This window comes from Furipterus horrens, unplaced genomic scaffold, assembly GCF_987537825.1.
Source record: "Furipterus horrens unplaced genomic scaffold, mFurHor1.1.pri manual_scaffold_4, whole genome shotgun sequence".
NCBI lineage: Eukaryota > Metazoa > Chordata > Mammalia > Chiroptera > Furipteridae > Furipterus > Furipterus horrens.
Genome location: NW_028327174.1, coordinates 129,742,807 through 129,760,935, shown reverse-complemented (window position 1 = coordinate 129,760,935; position 18,129 = coordinate 129,742,807). Strand labels below are relative to the sequence as shown.

The following is an 18,129-nucleotide window of genomic DNA, read 5'->3' as shown; positions in this document are numbered from 1 at the left end:
CTTTACCTTGTAGGGGTTCTGGTTAAAATAGTATGAAACCATAAATGATGTTTATGCATGTCTAACTTTATAGTAGTTGCTTCAACCTTTTAGGTTTATTTTTTTATGGGTCCAAAATTTATTTTTTTAAGTATATCTTATTGACTATGCTGTTATTTTTGTCCCAATTTCTTTTCCCTTTGTTGCCCTCTGCCCAGTACCCCTCTTCCCTCCAGCAATCCCACCTACCTTAATTCATGTCCATGTATCATGCATATAAGTTCTTTGGCTTCACCCCTTACTATGTTATTTTAACTTCCCCCTGTCTACTTTGTACCTGCTAATAATGCTTCTTAATCCCAGCACCATTTCCCCATTTGTCCCCTTCCCCCTCCCAGTTGATAACCCTCCAAATGAACCCCATACCTATGATTCTATTCCTATTCTGGTTGTTTGCTTAGTTGGTTTTTATTTTTAAGATTCAGTTGTTGATAGTTGTGAGTTTGATGTCATTTTAATTCTCATAGATTTAATCTTCTTTTTCTTAAGTAAGTCCCTTTAACATTTTCTATAATAATGGCTTGGTGATGATGAACTCCTTTAGCTTTATCATGTCTGGGAAGCACTTTTATCTGTCCTTCCCTTCTAAGTGATGGCTTTGCTGGAAAGAGTAATCTAAGTTGTAGGTCCTTGCTTTTCATCACTTTGAATACTTCTTGCCAGTCCCTTCTTGCCTGCAAAGTTTCTTTTGAGAAATCAACTGATACTCTTATGGGAACTCCTTTGTAGATAACTCTCCCTTTCTCTTGCTACTTTTAAGATTCTCTCTTTATCTCGAACCTTTGGCATTTTAATTATGATGTGTTTTGGTGTGATCCTCTTTGGGTCTAGCTTGTTTGGAACTCTCTGTGCTTCCTGGACTTGTCTATTTCCTTCGCCAAATCAGGAAAGTTTTCCTTTATTATTTTTCCACATAAGCTTTCAATTTCTTGCTTTTCCTCTTCTCCTTCTGGCACCCCTATGATTCTGATGTTGGCACATTTAAAGTTGTCCCAGAGATTCCTAAATTCTCCTCATTTTTTAAAATTCTTGTTTCTTCATTCTGTACTGGTTGACTATTTCTTTCTTATGTTCCAAATCATTGATTTGAACCCCAGTTTTCTTCTCTTCACCACTGGTTTCTTGTGGATTTTCTTTTCGTTTCACTTAGCATAGCCTTCACTTCTTCCCTTCTGTGTTTACCGTACTTAAGCGTATCTATCAAGTCTGTGAGCCTCTTTATCACCAGTTTTTTGAACTCTGCATCTGTTAGGTTGGCTATCGTTGCATAGTTCTCCCACAGGAACCTTGATAAGTTCCCTCCTTTGGGCCATACTTCTCTGTCTCCTCAACTTGACAGCCTCCTGTGTTTTTGCCTCTGTGTCTTAGGGAGAGCTGTCCCACTTATTACATTGTAAGGGGAGGAGCCTTAGGTATTTGTCAGTACAGGGTGACCCATTTCACCACCTTGTGGCACCGTATGTGTGGGAGGGGTCTGAGAAGGAATAATGCTGCTTGCTCAGCACTCGTCCCTTTTCCAGGCACTTCTTCCACTTTCTGTATGGGACTGGCGCCTCTCTAGCTGTTGCCCTGGCCGTGGTTCCCAGTATGGGTGGGTCTGCAGATGATCTAGGACCATGAGGGCCCTCTAAACAAAGGGACTCTGCTGAGAGACCAGCAGTTTCTTCTTTCTGCCCCACCCCCACCTGTTTTCACAGTCAGAAGCAATGAGGCTTTATTTTCCTTGGCACTGAAACCATGAGCTGTGCAGTCTGGTCTGGTGCTGGGAGCACTCCCCAGTTGTCCCTCCCTACTGTTTTTTTAATGTGTGACTACACTTTCTGCCAGTGGGCCACAGTCACTGTTGCCACTGCCTCCTCCACACCACATCCTCTCTGCCCTGGCTCTGCCCCATTTACCTGTCTGGATGAGTATTTCTTCCTTACGTCTTTGTTGGTTGGACTGTCATGCAGCTTGATTTTCTGGTACTTCTGGTTGATTCCAATTTTGTGGTAGTTGTATTTCTTCTTAGTTGTGGAGGGATACGCAGCATGATACCTATGCCTCCATCTTGATCGGAAGCCTCTCAACCTCTTAGTTTTTAAATAAACTTTAAAAATGTTCGCATCATGCATTCTAAATACAAAGGCATCCTTAGATACTGGGTAAGGTACAATTATGTTCTCTGCTAGATATTAATGGTGGCATTATAATCCAACAACTTCCTCAAGTATATTATCCATTCATTTTAATAAAAATTTAAAGTTATGATTTATAGAGGTTATATTGAGTAATTCTGTCTTAAAGTTAGTTAACTGTTTTTTTACAACTCTGTGAAAATTTTCATTGTTTCATGATGCTGAGTTATCAGTTCCTGTGAAAATCTGGAAAACAAAAAAAATCCTCATAATACACTTAGACTTTTATCACTCTAGATGGTCTTCTTTGTTCTTAAATCTTTACTTAGTCTATGTGACTTAAACATAAAATAATCTCATAACAAAATACTCATTATAATAAGAGATCATTGCTTTTAAAAAATTTATGGGGTTTTAATTCCATCCTGTTCCATATTTACTAGATTTCACCTATATACATAGTTTTACTTTATTGATGGATCAGGTAGTTTTGTTATATGCTTCTAAATATATTTAGGTTTAAATGTGTATACTGTCATATATATTAGTGAGGAAGGAATTGTTGTTACTATTTTTGCTAGAAGCAATGAAAGATGGCTCTATTGAAAGTTGTTATATAGTTTAGCTACAAACTGCATCATTAATAAAGCACAGCATTATTGGCAGGTGCCATGCTACTTTTCAGAAGAGCCCAAAACCATTTTGATTTTTCCTTTCTCAGAGGAAGTGCAAGTCATTAAATATTTGTTTAATTATTGCTTTTTAAAATGCTGCATCTGAACAACAAACTTGACAGTGATCAGAGGGGAGGGGGCCGACACATAATGGGGTAAAGAAGAGGAAGGGTCCCTGGCTGCTGTGGCTCAGTGGATTGAGCGTCGGCCTATGAGCCAAATGTCGCTGGTTCGATTCCCAGTCAGGGCACATAACTAGGTTGCACGTCAGGTCCCTAGTTGGGGGCACGAGTGAGAGGCAACCACACAGTGATGTTTCGCTCCCTCTCTTTCTCCTTTCTCCTCTCTCTAAAAACAAATAAATTTTAAAAATCTGTTTAAAAAATAAATAAATAAATAAATAAATATGGACTCTCCTTTTTAAATAAAGGGTGTTAGGGAAGAGTCTACTCAAGGAACAAGTATAAAGGACTCATGGACATGGACAACAAGGTGGAGATTGACTGTGGGAGTGACGGTGGGGCAGGGCAGGGGAGAGCAAAGGGAAAAATTGGGACAACTGTAATTGAACAACAATGAAAAATAAATAAATAAATAAATAAATAAATGCTGCATCTGTATGAGAAAGGTAGAGTAATGGAAAGAGCTTTGTTGCTTTGGGTAAAAAAAACATTAAAAATAGATAATAGTGTTTTATATTCTCATACGACACATGATACCATATTTGATAAAAATCCTTTTACCTCACAGTTTACTTATATAGCTGAGTGATTTGTTTTTGATAAGGTGATTGTTGACTAAAAAAGTTAAGGTTCCTCAAAGCAAATGTTTCTTGGTCCACTTACATCAGGCCCTCCCTTTACTCGAAGAATAGTGTTATTATTTTAAGATATGACAAAATCTTTCCTGGAATAGGAGCACCAAATAAGTGGTCAGTCTTCCATGCAGAATTCCTGAGCCTTTTGAAATTGGGTTGGTTCTCAGCTTTACCCAATGTTGGCTTAGGGTTATACAGGCTTTCTGTCACTCGTCCATCTGCTTCTAGGTTCCAAAAACTTATTACTATTGTTTTTTTCTTTTTCTTGTTGCTAGGAGTTTTACTTTAAAAATTCTTTATTCTATAGTTTTAGCAGTTTGGCAGAAGGGAGTGGGATTCTAATTAGATGTGCATGTTCCATCTGCCATCTTTCTCAGGAAATTACTGGTTATAAACTTCACTCACCCAGAATTTCTTTGAATCACCTTGAATGTATTTCATTGTGTGTGTGTGTGTTTTGCTTCAAATAAGTTTTTTCGTGTGCTTTCATTAACTGAGCAATTAGCCTCAGCATGTAAGAGCGTACCTCTTCCTGTTTTTTAAAAGCTTTTCTTTAACGAATTTTTAAACTCCAATTTACTTTTTACAATTGTGTGCTTTTTATATATGAATATGGTATGTGCTTTTGTGAAAATTTTAAGCAGTACAAAGTTTATAAAGTACAGTAAATCATCTCCTTTCTTCTCACACTCATCCTAATCTTCAGAGGTAATCATTGTTTATAATTTGATGTTTAGCCTATTAGACTTTTTTCTATACATCTGCAAGCATATATTTTAAAAATATATCTAATACTATATAGTTCTTCTGAGCTTGAGTCTTTTTATTTAATTATATGTAATGCAGATTCTTCCGTATAAGGATGTGTACGCAGATATATCAAGTACAGCATAGAGAATATAGTCAATATTATTGTCATAACTGTGCATGGTGTCTGATGGGTACTAGACTTATTAGATCATTAACTTATTAAATTATATAAATGTCTAATCACTATATAGTACATCTGGAACTAATATAATATTGTATATCAACTGCAATTGAATTTTTTTTAATTTTTTAATTTTCAGAAGTGAAATTTTGAGAATATTACTTATATTCACAATTTTAATTGTTTTTACAAATTTATTTCCAGAGAAGTTGAACCATTTTATACAACCACAGCAATATGTGAAAGTGCTTCCTTACCAATGCTAGTTGTTATAAATTTCTTAGTTTTTGTCAGTCAAGATAATATACACTTATCTGTCGAGTCACTGTTCTCAAAGGCCTGAATATGTGATACTACCATGATCCACAAGGTGGCGCTAATTTTCTCAGTGCCTACATATACAGATAAGGTTTAATGAATAGTTAATAAAAATCTAATCACCTATCTCCCCAACAAGGATTTTGGAGCATTATTACTTACTACAAATTATTCCTTCATTTTTAGAGTCTAGTATCTTCCCAGAGATTGATTAAATTGTAAAACTGACTATCATGTGATTATTAATATAGCAAATACAGATATCTAAATATCTAACTGCTGCAGTGTGATAAATATGTATCATAATAGAAGTATACATAAAAAGCTATAAGATCATTCAGTTACTGTTGTAAACTCTGAATGATCTCATTGCAATTTATTCTATAATTTATATGTTTCTTTCAAGACTAGTAAAAATATGAAATACTTTTTTTTGTTGTTTGTCTATAGGATAATTCTTTATACTCAAAGTTCCAAGGCCTAGGTTAGAAGCTTTTATTCTTTGGTTATTTCATATGAAATGGAATTTATAAAGATAGAATTTTATTTTAGAGCCCAAGTTCTGCTACCAGAATGCCTATATTCAAATCTGGGCTGTGCTATTTTAGTCTGATCTTAGAATTGGTACTTGACCTTTATGTACCTTAATTTCCTCATCTTTACAGTGGAGATAATAATAGTAGCTACATACCTCTTGGGGTTGCTGTGAGAATTAGATGGTGTGTGTGTATGACTCAGAATAACTTTCCTGGTGATTTTTCCAAAACATATTTTGGAAAGTATTTTCCCACTAACATTTTCCCCAGAACATAAAAATAATCTACTTAATTTCAGTGTGGTCTGTTTTCTGTTTTATGAGTTCCAAATAGCATATATTCATTGCTATTGTAGTTTCTCAATATACATTCAGTGAAGAAGAATGGGTCATTGCTTATTGTCCTATTTGGAGATTGGTTAAGTACACTTTATATTTCTCATTAGAATGGTGGAATTATATCCAGGCCAAGTGTATCAGCACCACCTGAAACTTATTAGAAATATGTTCTTGGGTACCATCTAAGACCTACTAAATATGAAACCTTGAGGATAGCCATTTCTTTCAACAAATCCTCCTGGTGATACTAATGCATGCAAAATTTCATAATCAGTGCTATAGGCACTAATTAAGACTTTATATTGTGTTTAGTACATGCCAAGGACTCCTCATTATAGCATCTCGTATTTTTGACATTACTCCATTGAAATAACTTCTACATAGTCCTTTTTTTTTTAAATCATGAGACTTTTAGCAATAATTTAGCTTTTATGTGTTTAGAAGTTACTATATATATTTTAAGTGCCTTCAGTGTGTAGGAATAGGAATCTTGTCTGCATAGATGTAAAGAAGCTTCTCTGATAAAATTTAAAACATTTTGCAGAGAATGCATCATTGGTAAGTTGGGTTAAACCTAAAGGCAAAAGTTAGTTTAAAACATTACATTTATATCTACTCATTTTAACATATTAGTCTAATAGTAGTTGGTAAACTAGTTTATTTACTGCTATAATGATATGTGAAAAGTAGGTCGGAAAGAGAGACAATGTGAAAGGAGAATTTTATAGGACCTCAAACTAATTAAAATTGAGTAGGAGTAGGGGAGGAGAAAGTGTCCTGGCTTACTAAAATATGTGAAAATGCCCTAGATTGCATTAACAAAAAAGATGAATATACAGACTATGGGAAGTGATAGTCTCCTTGGAATCCTAAGTTTCTTGGCATCATATTTAAAAGGGATGAAGAAGAACTGGAACTCATTGAGTAGAATGAATAATAAAGAGAATGAAACCATGCTACATAAAGAACACTCAAAGGTACTAGGAGACTTCGCTTGCCTCAGAAGGACATAAAGTGCTGGAAAGGAAAGAACCTGGATATGTAAAAGTCCTTTGGGGTTTATTCCTACACCACATCTCTAATTTTATTTGCTTCTGCTACCCTTTCAACTCCAAAATCAGTAGGCCTGCCAAGTTGGGGGCTTAGAGGCCAGGAGAGTCACTACTGTATACCTTGTTGAGTATTGTTCAAGAGAGAAGATTTGGCTAACTACTTATTCTGTAAAGTGGCAATCAGATCTTTTCTAGGGTTAGAAGTACTTCTCAGAATATGAAAGCAAAAATAACTGAGGAAAGATCCAAGATAGTAGAGAAGTAGGTGGAAGCTACACTAACCTCTTCAGAGGACAAAACTGGAATTACAACTAAATTATAGAAAAATCATCCTGAATAATTAACTGAACACTAGCTGTAGAGAAGCCTTATAACCAAGGAATTATGGAAAAAACCATTTCACCACACCATGACTGAGTACTCCCTTCCAAGCGGTGTCAACCTTAGGGGAAGCAATAGCCCTACCCTCAGGAATCCCTCTCACCCCACCTTATGGAGCTTAAACCTCGGGCTGCTAAGGAGTACAGCTGGAAACTGGGTAGAGAGCAAAGGGGTTAGCGACCAGGATCTCTGTACTGAGTCACTGCTCATACTGCCAAACCCACCTTTCTTGGGCATAGCAATCTCTGCCATGTAGCATCAGCTTGGGGAGAAGCAATAACCCCACCCGCAGGAATCCCTCTTGTCCTTTCCTCTGGATCTTAAGCTGAGTTGTTGTAGAGTACAGCTGGAGGCTATTTCAGTGACAAAGCCTAACAGAAAGCCTGCAGAAGAAGGCAGATCTCTGGGAGATCTGAGACTTTAGCTGACTCTCCCCAAGACGGGTGCTGGTAAAAGCCAGCCTTGGTGCACAGCTTGGTTTATTTCTGCACACACCCAAGGCCCAGCAGAGGGACCAACAAGCTGTGGATCCCTAATAGATCCTAAGAGGATGCCCAGGGCCAGTCACAGGCAGCATCTGACTTAAGGCTGCACCAGAGTCTGTGCTGATCTACCTAACACATAGAAAGAAACAAGCACAGAGACAACCAAAATTGGAAGACAAAGAAACGCGCCCCAAATGAAAGAACAAGAGAATTCTCCAAAGAAGAACCAAATGAAATGGAGGTAAGCAATTTAACAAGTATAAAGTTTAGAATAATGATTAGTAGGATACTCAACAGCACAAAAAAAGACATAAGAAAGGACAAGTCATAAATAAAGAATGCAACATCTGAAATAAATAATACACTGAAAGAAAAAAGCACTAGCTTAGGTGAAGTAGAAGATCAAATCAGCAATTTGGAAGGCAAGGTAGAAAAAACACCCAAGGAGAGCAGCACAGAGAAAAAAGAATTTTTTAAGAAGTGAGGAAAATTTAAGAATCCTTTGAGACAACATGAAGCATAACAAAATCCACATTATGGGAGTACCAGGAGAAGAGATTGCACAAGGGATCAAAAACCTATTGGAAGAAATATTTACTGAAAAATTCCCTCACCCGGTGAAGGAAAAACACACGTAAATCAAAGAAGCACAGAGAGTCCCAAACAAGATGGACCCAAAGTGGCCCACACCAAGATGCACAATAATTAAAATAGCAAAGCTTAAAGACAGGAAGAGAATCTTAAAAGCTGTAGGAGAAAGATAATTACCTACAAGGGAGCTCCATTATGGCCATTTGATTTCTCAACAGAAACATTTCAGGCCAGAAGGAAGAGGCATCAAATACTCAAAGTGATGAAAAGCAAAGACCTACAACCAAGACTACTTTACCCAGTAAGACTATCATTTAAAATTGAAGGAGAGATAAAGAGCTTCCCAGACAAGAAAAAGCTAGAGGAGTTTGTTAACACCAAACCAGTACTGCAACAAATGTTAAAGGGCTTGCTTTCAGGAGAACAAAAAGAAAAAGAAAACTACCAGTCTCTCAGGAGAGTCTGTTTAAAGGACCGGCAAGGTTCTAGAACATATGCAAACCCACCCACTGTGGGAATCACCACGAGAGCAACAGCCAGAAAGGCACCAGTCACATACAGGAAGTGGGTAAAGTGACTGGAAATTAGGAAGGAAGCTGGAGTTCAAATCAGTGAATTGGAACATAAGGAAGAAACAAAACAGTCAACCAGCACAGAATAAAGAAACAAGAATTTTAAAAAGAGAGAGAGAAAAAGACTCTGGGACATCTCCAAAAGTGCCAACATCTGAATCATAGGGATGCCAGAAGGAGAAGAACAAGAGCAAGAAATTGAAAACTTATTTGAAAAGAATAATTGAGGAAAACTTCCCTAAATTGGTGAAGGAAATAGACATAGAAGTCCAGGAAACACAGAAAGTCCCAAACAAGCTAGACTCAAAGAGGACCACACCAAGACACATCATAATGAAAATGCAAGAGGTTCAAGATAAAGAGAGAATCTTAAAAATAGCAAGAGAAAAGCAGAGTTACCTACAAAGGAGTTCCCATAAGACTACCAGTTGATTTCTCAAAAGAAACTTTACAGGCAAGAAGGGACTGGTAAGAAGTATTCAGAGTGATGAAAAGCAGGGACATACAACCTAAATTACTGTATCCAGGCAAGCTATCATTTGGAATGGAAGGGAAGATACAGTACTTCCCAGACTAGATAAAGCTGAAGGAGTTCATCATCACCAAGCCATTATTACATGAAATGTTAAAGGGACTTATTTAAGAAAAAGAAGATCAGCCCTGGCTGGTGTGGCTCAGCAGACTGAGTGCTGGCCTGCGAACCAAAGGGTAGCCAGTTCGATTCGCAGACAGGACACATGCCTGGGCTGCAGGCCAGGTCCTCATTTGGGGGCTTGTGAGAGGCAACCGCATATTGATGTTTCTCTTCCTCTTTTTCTCCTTCCATTCCCCGCCTCTAAAAATAAGTTTAAAAAATATTTTTTAAATGACAAAGAAGATCAAAACTGAACAGTAAAATGACAACAAACTCACAACTATCAACAACTGAATCTAAAAAACAAAAACTAAGCAAACAACTAGAACAAGGACAGAATCATAGATATGGAGATCATTGGGAGGGTTATCAGCAGCGAAGGGAAGGCAGAGAATGGTGGAAAATTAACAAGCATAATTGGTAGGTACAAAATAGACATGGGGATGTTAAGAATAGCATAGGAAATGGAGAACCCATAAACATGAACTAAGTAGGGGATTGCTGGAGGGAAGGGAGGTACCAGGCAGAGGGGGGCAAAGAGGAAAAAAGGAAAGTTGGGACAACTGTAATAGCATAATCAATAAAATATCATTTAAAAAAATAAAACTGAAAAACACAAAGACATGGAAGCTAAATAACATGTTGTTAAACAATGAATGGGTCAACAACAAGATCAAGAAAGAAATCAAAAGATACCTTGAAACAAATGAAAATGAGAACACAATGACCCAAAACCTATGGGACAAGGGAAAGCAGTCCTAAGAGGGAAGTTCATAACATTACAGGCATATTTCATGAAACAAGAAAAATTTTAAATAAACTTTACACTTAAAGTAACTAGAAAAGGAACAAGCCCAAGGTGAGTAGAAAGAAGGAAATAATAAAGATCAGAGCAGAAATAAATGGAATAGAGCCTGAAAAAATTGAAAACATCAATGAATCCAAGAGCTAGTTCTCCCAAGAGGTAAATAAGATTGACAGACCCTTAACCAGACTCGTCAAGGAAAAAAAAAGAGAGAGGACCTAAGTAAATAAAATCAGAAATGAAGGAGGAGAAATAACAACCGAAACCAATGAAATACAAAGGATTGTAAGAAAATATAACCAACTGTATGCCAATAAATTAGACAATCTGGATGAAATTGAGAAATTTCTAGAAACATACGATTTTCGTAAACTATATCAGGAAGAATCAGATAATCTGAATAGACAGATTACTCCTAGTGAAATTGAAGCAGTAATCAAAAAACTCCCAACAAACAAAATCCCTGGGCTGGATGACTTCACATGTGACTTTAACCAAACATTCCAAGAACTAATACCTCTCCTCAAACTACTTCAAAAAATTCAAGAGGTGGGAAGACTCCCAAGCTCATGTAATGAGGCCAGCATTATCCTACTTTTAAAACCATATAAAGACACTACAGAAAGAAAACAATAGGACAATATCCCTGATGATCCTCAACAAAATATTAGACAGTGAATACGTCAAAAATATCATACACCATGAATAAGTGGGATTTATTTGGGAATGCAAGGTTAGTAAAATATTCACAAATCAATAAATGTGATACATGACATAAAATGAAAAATGAAGAATAAAAACTACATGATTCTAAGCAGTTCCTATCAAAATACCAATGATGTGTTTCACAGAACTAGAACAAATATTTCAAAGACTTTTATGGAACCACAAAAGGCCCTGAATAGCTACAGAAACCTTGAGAAAGAACAAAGTTGGAGGAATCATGCTACCTAATATCAAACTATACTATAAGGCCATAGTAATCAAAACAGTGCAGTACTGGCATAAAAACAGACATCTAAGTCAATGGAACAGAAGAGAGATCCCAGAAATAAACCCACACCTTTATAGTCAATATTTGGCAGGAAGCAAGCATATACAATGGGCTAAAGATAGTTTATTCAATAGATGGTGTTGGTAAAATTGGGCAGATATGTACAAAAGAAATGAAACTAGACCACCTTATTACCCTACACACAAGAATAAACTCTAAAAGTGGATTAAAATGTTAGACCGGAAACCATAAAATTTCTAGAAGAAAACATAGTAAAATCTCAGACATTTCTCATAGCAATATCTTTTTCTGATATATCTCCTCAGACAAGGGAAACAAAAAATAAACAAATGGGACTACATCAAACTAAAAAGTGTTTGGATGGCAATGGAAACCATTAACAAAATAAGTAGATAACCCACTGAATGGGAGAACATATTCACTGATACTTCTGATAAGGGGTTAATATCCAAAATTTGTAGAGAACTTATAAAACCCAACACCAAAAAAACAAACATTCTAATTTAAAAATGGGCACTTCTCCATAGAGGACATACAGATGTCCAATAGACATATGAAAAGATGCTCAATGCTACTAATCCTCAGAGAAATGCACATTAAAACCACAATGAGATATCACCTCACACTTTCAGAATGGCCATCATCAATAAATCAACAAACAAGTGCTGGTGAGGATGTGAAGAAAGGGAAACCCTAGTGCACTGTTGGTGGGAATGCAGATGGTGCAACCATTGTGGAAAGCACCATGGAGATACCTCAAAAAATTAAAAATGGAACTGCCTTATGACCCAGTGATCTCACTTCTGGGAATTTATCCTAAGAAACCTGAAACACCAATTTGAAAGAACATAAGCACTCCTATGTTCATTGCAGTGTTATTTACAATAGACAAGATACAGGAAGCAGCCCACGTGTCCATCAGTAGATTAGTGGATAAAACAACTGTAGTTCTTTTACAAAGTGGAATACTACTTGGTCATAAGAAGAAAGAAAATTTTACCCTTTGCAACAGTGTGGATGGACCTGGAGAACATTATGCTAAGTGAAATAAGCCAGTCAGAGAAAGTCAAATACCATATGATCACTCATATGTGGAATCTAACAAACAAAGTGATCTAACAAGCAAAATGGAGACATTCTCATAGATAGCAGGCTGACAGCTCTGGGGGCCAGGGGCTAGGTGATCAAGGGACCAAGAAAAAAGGAGTCATGGACACGGACAACAGTGTGGTAATTGCAGGAGGCAGGGGCTATAAAGAGGATAAAGGTAATGAAAAAAATACAATAAAAAAAAAATAGCAAGGAGCACATGAGGGGTGGTGAGGACGCTCAGTAGATGGTGCGGGACTGAAAGGTACCTTCCCTGCAACTGCCATGTGTAGGCACAGGTTTCCCCCTCCTGCAGTAACCCGTGAAGATGGCCTTGACCTTCAGCTTCTTAGCCAGGTTCAGCATCCAGTGCCCATTGCTGAAGAAGAGTTTGCCTCAGGTGAACTCACCCACCTCCCCTGCTCAGCTACCCCTCTTCTCCTGCCACGCAGTCTCCAGGAGGTCAAGGCCCATCTTCACTGCCTCCACTTCCTCCGCTCAGCCCAGGGTGATGTGAGCACAGCTCCCCCAGGGCAGGCTGTTGGAGGGAGACAGCTTGTGTCATTTGGCCACAGCAGCAGCTCCTACTCACTGAGCTCCACCTGCGCTCCCATTGTCTTGGGCGTCACAAAGAGGGCGGAGATGGTCAGCGTGAAGGCCTTGGAGTAAGACTTCTTTACCACCTCCTGCTGGGCATATTCCTCTGGGAAGGGGGTTAAGAGGCAAGCACACCCTCTGCTTGATCTTTTTAAGATTTTTTTTTACTCAGTTAACCTTCCTGTAACTTTTTAAGAACTTGTAAAATGATTGCCCCTCTTTTTCTGTCTATCCTCTTCCTTTCTAACACTCAAGCTTTCAACACAAAGGGCTGGGGGGCAGGTACCATTCAGGAACGTGGACCAAAGCTGGTAAGGCTGGGCAGAGCTGGGCCTGGAGCTGCAGCCACAACCCTGAGCCTGCTTTCAGCTACTACTGCCCTTAGGGCTAGCTAGTGGGAGAGAGTCCTCAGGGCTACCTGTCCCTCAGCCATGGAACACTGGTGGCAGACGTGGATGTGAGAGGGGAGGATCCCTGGGCTTTGGTCCCATTTCTTAATCAGTGTAGCCGCACGAAGGCTGGGGTTATTTACTAGTGTAAAAAAAGGGGCTTGCCTCCCACCTTGGGTCCTGAGTACCTATCCCTTCCTTCTTCACACTGTAATTAGGTAACAGTTTGATAGCTAGGGAAAAAAAATAAGCAGCAGCCACACCCCGGGCTGGCTGCTGGCTTCACCCCAGGAAGTGGATGGGGTGGCCATCCTTTCCAGTGGTGTAGCTCTGCTGTATGGATGGGAGACCGAGGCCAGACAGTGCTTGGTAGGGAAGCCACAGTCTTACAGTCCGCCCAGCCCATCTTGCCTCCTTGATGCCTCTGGAGGCTTCTGTGTCTCCTCCAAAGGGGGCTGGTGGGCACTAAGCCAATGGAGCAGACTCCTGGCTGTTAAGGGCTAAGCCCCACTTGGTGCCTCCTGGGGCGCCCTCCACTACCCTTTGCTCCATAACAGGGCCTTGCTAATTAAGTTGTCACTTGACAAAAATAATTGGGATTTGAGTTACCATTCTGGCTTTGCCCAGCTTCAGCTACTTGTACAACTGATAATGAAATAAATCATATTAATCCTAAAAAAAAAAAAGCCAGCTCTGTAAGCCCTGAATAACGAGAACATCATTTGATGACAGAAAGTAAGAGTCAGGTGAACATACTGACAAGGAGGACAAAGGTGGTGTGGTGATACTCAGCCCCTTGGTAGTACAGGAAGATTAGATCTCCCTTACTCCAGTGGCTGGCTAGCAGAGAGTACCAAAAAGCAATAGTGTCTTTTCTGCAATATTCCAATTCTTTTGTAACAGTACATTCCCATGTTTTCTTTTCTCCCTCTAAGGGAAGGAAAGGCCTGAATTTATAGTGTAAACTTTGAGGTACTTCAGTAGATTGCCCTGGCTGGTTTAGCTCAGTGGATTGAGCGTCGGCCTGCGAGCTAAGTGTCGCTGGTTCGATCTTCCAGTCAGGGTACATCAGAGAAGGAAAACCCTGACTCCAAAAAACCTCCGCTGCCTTGCGGCATACCTCTTCAGGGGAAAGGCTAAGGGAGTAAACCCCGACAGAAAATCCGGAGCCGGAGTCCCTAAGGCGGTTTGACGTTGTAGTCAACACCGGCAACTCCTGCGGCGCACCTGAACCCAAGCTGTATCGACTCCGTCTTTCCCTTGGACCCTTCAGCTGCGAAGAGAGGGGGGGTCTGCTGCATGGGCAACAGCAGACCCTCCATATCACCCTGCCCAGGCTCTGTAGCTTCAGCGTCATCGCAAGATGTCGATTCAACACGGGAGGAGACAGATACCATGTCACTCCCGAGTCGGACTGCACAGCCATTCTTGGCGGTGCAGATAGACTCTGAAGAAGCTACACCATCGTCTCTCGAGACGGACGGCTGCCGACGACGACGACGACGACGACGACGACTTCAGTAGAGTATACACTTCTTGAAGGAAAATATATTATGCATCTCTAATTCCTACGTTACCTGTTAAAGTGCCAGGCTGATATGATACTTTATAAAATCCCCCTGAACTCTTTCCCCCATCTAGTTACTATAGTATTTCTTCTGTACCTCAGTTACAGCATTTATGTTGCATTGTTAACACATTGCATACCGGGGAATTTAAATGCCTTTTAGAAATGATGAGAATTCTCGCCACCCATACGCAATGTGTTAACTTATTACTTTTGAACACCTAATAGATTGTAAGTCTTTCTAGAGTTCATTTTGATATCCGTAGCACCTGGCAAATAGTAGGCACTGAGTAAATTTGGAATACATTATGTGCAACCATGATCACATCAAGTGCTCAGAATTTGAAAGCAGTTCTGAAATCACCGTGTGTCCTTTTCCTCTTCTTTGGTCTCCTTAACCTTGATTTTACTATATTAGATTTTTTTGCTTGCCTGCTATGTACCTCCAGTACTATACACTGATCAGCTTCCTGGTATCTATGATCTTGTTCTCTCCTGTGCTAAGGATAGATTTGCTAACTCCCTACCTTAGGATATCCCACACCTGTACATTGCCTTTCATGAGCCCCTCACATATTAATCCTCCAATTGAGAAATCACAAAATACAGCAGTTCACCAGTGCCCTGACCTCTTTTCTCCTTAACAACAGTGGTAAGGGAGGAGGTTTTATGAAGCTTGGGAATCTGTCAAGATGTATGGGTGCTCTGTCCTGTGTAATCCCACTGGCAGCTCTATAGCTGGAGACATTGACCAGATGTGTCTTCAGCTCAATTTGATGGCAACTAGAAGCATGGATTTGAGGGGAGCCAAAGGGAGGAATCTCACAGGTTTCTGACTTGGATAATAAGTGTTTGGTGAAGAACTTCTAAATGTAATCGGGAATGCAGAGGGGTGGAGACCATGAGGAGGAAGACTGATGAGTTAAATTATGGCTATACTAGTATTAGGATGTCCTTAAATGCATCCAGATGAATATTCAATATATCTAGTAAGCAGCTGGATAAAACAATCTAAAAATTTGTAAAAAGGTCAAATTTAGGAGTTCTTAAACCATAGGAATGAGTGGGATTGCCTTGGATATAATGTAGCATTAAAAGTCAACTAACAGCAGAACCAATAATTTAAATAAAGAAAAAGAGAAAGCTATGAAGAGAAGAAAGAGAAGGAATTATCTAAGAGTAAGAAAACCCAGTAAAACTGCCCCCAACAAAAAACATGAGAAAAATTGAAAGAAGGCAAGATGTATCATAGCGTCAGATAATGCAGAGTAAGAGTTGGAAACTGCCCCTTTGATTTGATAATTGAGTAATGAGTAATATAATCTTATTGAGAACAATTTCATTGGAATGGCAGGAGGTGAAGCCTCATTGTGCTGTCTTGAGATCTAATACAGAGCTCCCCATCCTCAGGGCTGCGGACCTGTACTGGTCCAGGCCTGTTAGGAACCAGGCCACACAGCAGGAGGGGAGCATGAATGTAATGCACTTGAATCATCCCAAAACCATCACCTCCCAACCCCAGTCTGGAAAAACTGTCTGCCACGAAACTGGTCCCTGGTGCCAAAAAGGTTGGGGACTGCTGGTCTGATAGCAAGATGAGGAACTAGAAACAACATGTGTAGGAGATTCTCTTAAGTTTAGAGGAGGTGCCCTGGCTGGTGTGGCTTATTTGGTTGGCGCATACACCTAAAAGTTAGGCGTTCTGTTCCGAGTCAGGGCATGTACCTAGGTTGCAGGTTTGATCCCCATTTGGGGTGTGTACAGAATACAACAGACAGATGTTTCTCTTTTTCTCCCTCTTCCTCTTCCTCTCTAAAATCAATAAATATATCTTTAAATATTTTTTACTTTTATTTTTAAGAATATTTTATTGATTATGTTATTATAGTAGTTCCATTTTTTTTCCCTTTGCTCCCCTGTGCCCATTACCCCCCTTCCCTCCAGCAATCCCACCCCACTTAGTTCATGTCCATGGGTCGTGCATATAAGTTCTTTGGCTTCACCCTTTTCTATATTATTCTTAATTTCCCCCTGTCTATTTTGTACCAACCGATTATGCTTCTTAATCCCTACACCATTTCCCCATTTTCCCCCCTTCCCCCTCCTAGCTGATAACCCTCATTCTGTTCCTATTCCGGTTTGCTTAGTTGGATTTTGTTTTTATTTTTTAGAGTCTGTTGTTGATGGTTATGAGTTTGTTCTCATTTAAATGTTCATAATATGACCTTCTTTTTCCTAAGTTAGTCCCTTTGACATTTCATATAATAATGGCTTGGTGGTGATGAACTCCTTTAGCTTTACCTTGTCTGGGAAGCACTTTATCTGCCCTTCCATTCTAAATGATAGCTTTGCTGGGTAGAGTAATCTTGGTTTTAAGTCCTTGCTTTTCATCACCTTGAATACTCCTTGCCAGCCCCTTCTTGCCTGCAAAGTTTCTTTTGAGAAATCAGCTGATAGTCTTATAGGCTTTTTTTCTTGCTGCTTTTAAGAATCTCTCTTTATCTTTAACCTTTGGCATTTTAATTATGATGTGTATTGGTATGGTCCTGTTTGGGTCTAGCTTGTTTGGGACTATCTGTGCTTCCTGGACTTGTATGTCTGTTTCCTTCGCGAAATTTTGGAATTTTTCCTTCATTATTTTCTCACATAATCTTGCAATTTCTTACTCTTACTCTTCTCCTGGCACCCCTATGGTTCTGATGTTGGCACATTTAAAGTTGTCCCAGATGTTCCTAAGCCTCTCCTCATTTTTTTCAATTCTTGTTTCCTCATTCTATACTGGTTGACTGTTTTTTTTCTTCCTTATGTTGCAAGTCATTGATTTGAACCCGTTTTCTTCACTTCACCATTGGTTTTGTGTGGATTTTCCTTTGTTTAATTTAGCATAGCCTTCACTTCTTTCCTTATGCATTTGCCGTACTTAAGCATATCTGTCAAGTCTCTGAGCATCTTTACCACCAGTGTTTTGAACTCTGCATCTGTTAGGTTGGCTGTCTCCTCGTTTGTTAGGTTAGCTATCTCCTCATTGCTTAGTTCTCCCATCGGAACTTTGATCTGTTCCATCTTTGTGGTCATACTTCTCTGTCTCCTCAACTTAACAGGCTCCTGTGTTTGTTTGCCTCTGTGTCTTAGGTAGAGCTTTCACACCTGTTACGTTGTAAGGGGTGGAGCCTTAGGTATTT

General features: G+C 39.2%; 1 protein-coding gene across 1 annotated transcript in view; it reads left to right on the top strand.

The window, feature by feature from the left end:
• The window catches only part of IFT74 (intraflagellar transport 74), a 104,430-nt gene that overhangs the window by 52,769 nt on the left and 33,532 nt on the right, over nucleotides 1–18,129 (top strand). The window lies entirely within an intron of this gene.